At 42.7% G+C, this 3,706-nt stretch overlaps 1 protein-coding gene across 1 annotated transcript in view; it reads left to right on the top strand.

Annotated features, from left to right (window-relative positions):
- The window catches only part of SLC23A2 (solute carrier family 23 (ascorbic acid transporter), member 2), a 135,508-nt gene that overhangs the window by 58,352 nt on the left and 73,450 nt on the right, over positions 1-3,706 (top strand). The gene's annotated exons all lie outside the window — the stretch shown is intronic.

Below are 3,706 nucleotides of genomic sequence, written 5' to 3'. Positions count from 1 at the left end.
TATTTTATTGGAATTCAAAAGCTGGTTCTTTAAAAAAACACACAACTGATGAAATTAATCTTTGATGGACCTGATTAAGGAAATAATGAGAAAGCACAAATACACATTTAGCAATGTGAAAGGAGATATAAGAAAAATGTATAAGAGAATTAACTATGACATTATGATAATCAGTTTGAAACTCTATAGCAGGGTTGGCAAGCCATAGCCTGTGCAAGCTACATCTGCCCAACACCTGTTGGGATAGTTTCATTGGAATACAGCCATACTCACTTGATACATACTGTCTAAGGCTCTTCTGCATGACAGTGGCAGAGTCGAGCAGTTGTGAGAGAGCATTGATGATCCACAAAACCTAAAATATGTACTGTATGGCCTCTTACAGAAAGGGTTTGCTGGAGGAAATGATTTCCTAGAGAAAAAGAGACCGCAATTGACCCCCAAAGTGCTGGACTAGCTAAATAACCATTGAAGAGATTGGAAAGGTTATTAGTGATCTTAAGAAGGCTCCAACCAGAGAACTGAGTTCTGAGTTCATTAATCTTTGAAGGGCAGGTAATTTTCTTGCTCTCTGATTATTTCAGACCATGGAAGAAGATAGAAAAGTCTTCCAAATGACATTATTAAACTATTAATGCAGTCGTCTTTTAAAGAAACCTTGCTCTTGAAAGTTATTGTTACTGAGGTTTTTGCAGTGATTTGTATTGTTAACGCAGTGATACTGACTCTGGTACCATAGCTTCTAATGATTGAGCACACGCCTGTCTCAATGAGGGCAGCAGCGTTTATGTGACAGAATTAACTGATCCCTTGACCACACAGTTCCCTACTCAGTGTCATCTTAATACTATTTGTAGACATTTACATTAGTTCCATTTCTGTGTTATAGAAGCACCTTCATTACTAAGAAAGATTGAGTGTGAGTGAGAGAGTGAGAGAGAGAGAGAGAGAGAGAGAGAGAGAGAGAGAGAGTGTGTGTGTGTGTGTGTGTATTTATTTGTACGTACACATTTCTTAATCTTAGTCTGCCAGGCCTGACAGAGGACAGATATAGTCTCTTCATTTCTGTGCATTAAAACAATAGTTAAAACTAGTTGTACTAAGGGACATTGTAGTGTTACTGTACTTTCAGATATCTCTCTTTATTACTTTGTGAGCAGCAACACTCCCCACTTGGAGATGTAGATAATGTGATGGTGTTGAATTGTACAAATCCAATGTCCACAGTAGCATCATGTTAGCAACATGGTCAGCTGAGTGTAGTGATTCCCAAGATCTGAGTTGGGGGTTCTCCAATCAGGTTCAGTGATTTGCTGAATTCAGAGAAGCGGTTGCACTCCTGGCTACAGCTTATTTCAGAGAGAGGATACCGATTAAAATTCATGGAAAAGGCACGTAGGGAAGGATCCAGGAGACACCAGCTCAAGCTTTCAATTGTCCTCTTCCCATGGCGTTGGGTGGGCACTGTATAATTTTCCCAGAAACAATGTGTGGAAGTTCTCAAGGAGTGTGCCAACCTGGGAAGCTCACTGGAGTCCTGGTGTCCAGGCTTTTATTGGGGAGCAGTCATGTAGGCGTGGCTGACCTTAATGTCCAGCTCCTTCAGAGATCAAACTGATACCACGTAGCCCAAGGCCCCCACCGTGGGCCACATCGTTAGCATAAACTATCTGGGGCAGTCCAAGGCTTCAGGTAAACAAATACATTCTTAAGAAGCAGGATGTCCCAAGAGCTTAGGTATCACCTCCCAGGTGCCAGAAGGGCCAAACCTTTCCCTGACGTGCAGGGTTTGGACATCCCACACATGCTGAGTTAATTCTTCACTGCATATCACTACGTATCAAATCCCTCACACATGCGCGTACTCTCTCTACCAACAAATGTTTAAAAGACATGCATATCCCATTTTACCCATTCAACAATGAACTTTCCCGCTATCCATTTTTTGAGTGGAGAAAAAGTTCTCTCGGGAAGGTCATATTCAAGTCACATTTGGAATAGATCAAATATAGACTTACACGGGATTTACCTTTAGGCTTCAGAAGGTAAGCCTGAGTTGCATCACTTCTTTTGTGCAAGGGTATTTGTCCTCTAAGTTCCTGTTGTCCTGTGCATGGAAAATTGCGTAATAATACATGGAGTCACCATCTTTCTATGGGTTAGATGTGGTCAAGGGTCAGAATGTTTTGTCTCCTGGTAGACACTCTGTTTGTTAGGTTATAAAAGATTTTAAAAAAAAAAATGCACATCTCAGGTTCCAAGAAATTGTTCATTGGGTTTTAGGAATCAGAGCAGTTTTGAGTTTTCTGTTTGGCTCAGATGCTGGATGACTTCAGAAGTGATGCTGACTTGACTTGGAATCATGAACACACAATGCAATATACAGATGATGTATTACAGAATTGTATATCTGAAACCTATATAATTTTATTAGCCAACTAGAGGCCCAGTGCACGGATTTGTGCACTCGTGGGGCTCCTCAGCCTGGCTTGCACCCTCTCCCAATCTGGGACCCCTTGGGAGGTGTTGGACTGCCAGTTTCGTCCTGATTGCTTTCAGGGATTGGCCTAAACCAGCAATCTGACATCCCTGGAAGGATGTAGTAGTGCACAACGCAGGTGGTCAGGGAGGAGCCCGAGCTGGGCACTGCGCCGCTCCCGCTCATCCCGGTCCTGCTGCACCTGCTGCAGCTGCCTCTTGGTAGCACTGCAGCAGAGGTGGGAGAGGCTCATGCAGCTGCAGTCGCAGCTGCAGCTGCGCTCACCAGCCGTGAGCCTGGCATCTGGCACCTGCTGAGCAGTGCTCCCGCTGTGGGAGTGCACTGACCACCAGGGGGCAGCTCCTGCATTGACAGCCTGCCTCCTGGTGGTCAGTACCTGTCATCGTGACCGGTCATTCGGTTGTTTGGTTGCTTAGGCTTTTAGATATAGATGTCACCCAATAAATTCAATTGAAAAGAAAAAGAAGTGATGTCGATACTGACTGTGAATGCCTAGATTATGATCTAGACCAGCGGTTTTCAAACTTTTTCATCTCATGGCACACATAAACTACTGAAAGTCAGCACCATACCAAATCTATCCACTGAGCCAAACTGGTTTCGGCTGTAGGACTTTATTTTTAGGTACAAAAAATTCTCTTTGCAGGGATGGGGGAGGCCGGGAGCAACAGATTAATGCTCTCTGTTTGAAGTGGTTAGCATTTCATATTATTTCTTCGTTCTGGTCACCACTGCTCATGTCCAGGTATTACTTTTTGGTCCCATCCTGGGAGCATCGTCTCCACGTAGGTGGTCTAAAAAAATAGGTATAATATTGATTCATTCACACCGGGTGGCTCTTGTTGTGTTGGCTGTTGTCATTTTTTTTTTATTTGACAATTTAAGGGAAAAGAGGTCAGTGTCCCTAATAGTCAAATATTGCATGTTTTAAAAATTCTGTGGCACACCAGTTGAAACTTGCTGAATGAGGCTGTAACCTAAAGTGTCTGGTCTTTGTGAAGATTTTGTCTCAAAAAGCATGCGACACTTAAAATTAAAAAAAAAAATCTTTAGTAGTGGTGGGAAGAAGAAAAAGAAAATTGCCCCCTGAAGAAGAAATTCATTTTTGGTCTGTTATTTTAAGTAAAATATGAGTCACTTATCTGTACACTTCTGAATTTCGTTCTGTTCACTCACCGCAGTGTCTGAGTAGCAGTGTCTTGGTAC

Source organism: Myotis davidii, unplaced genomic scaffold (genome assembly GCF_000327345.1).
Source record: "Myotis davidii unplaced genomic scaffold, ASM32734v1 scaffold32, whole genome shotgun sequence".
In the NCBI taxonomy this organism is placed as follows: Eukaryota; Metazoa; Chordata; class Mammalia; order Chiroptera; family Vespertilionidae; genus Myotis; species Myotis davidii.
Note: the sequence above shows the minus strand (reverse complement) of the source record. Positions and strands in the feature narration are given on the sequence as shown.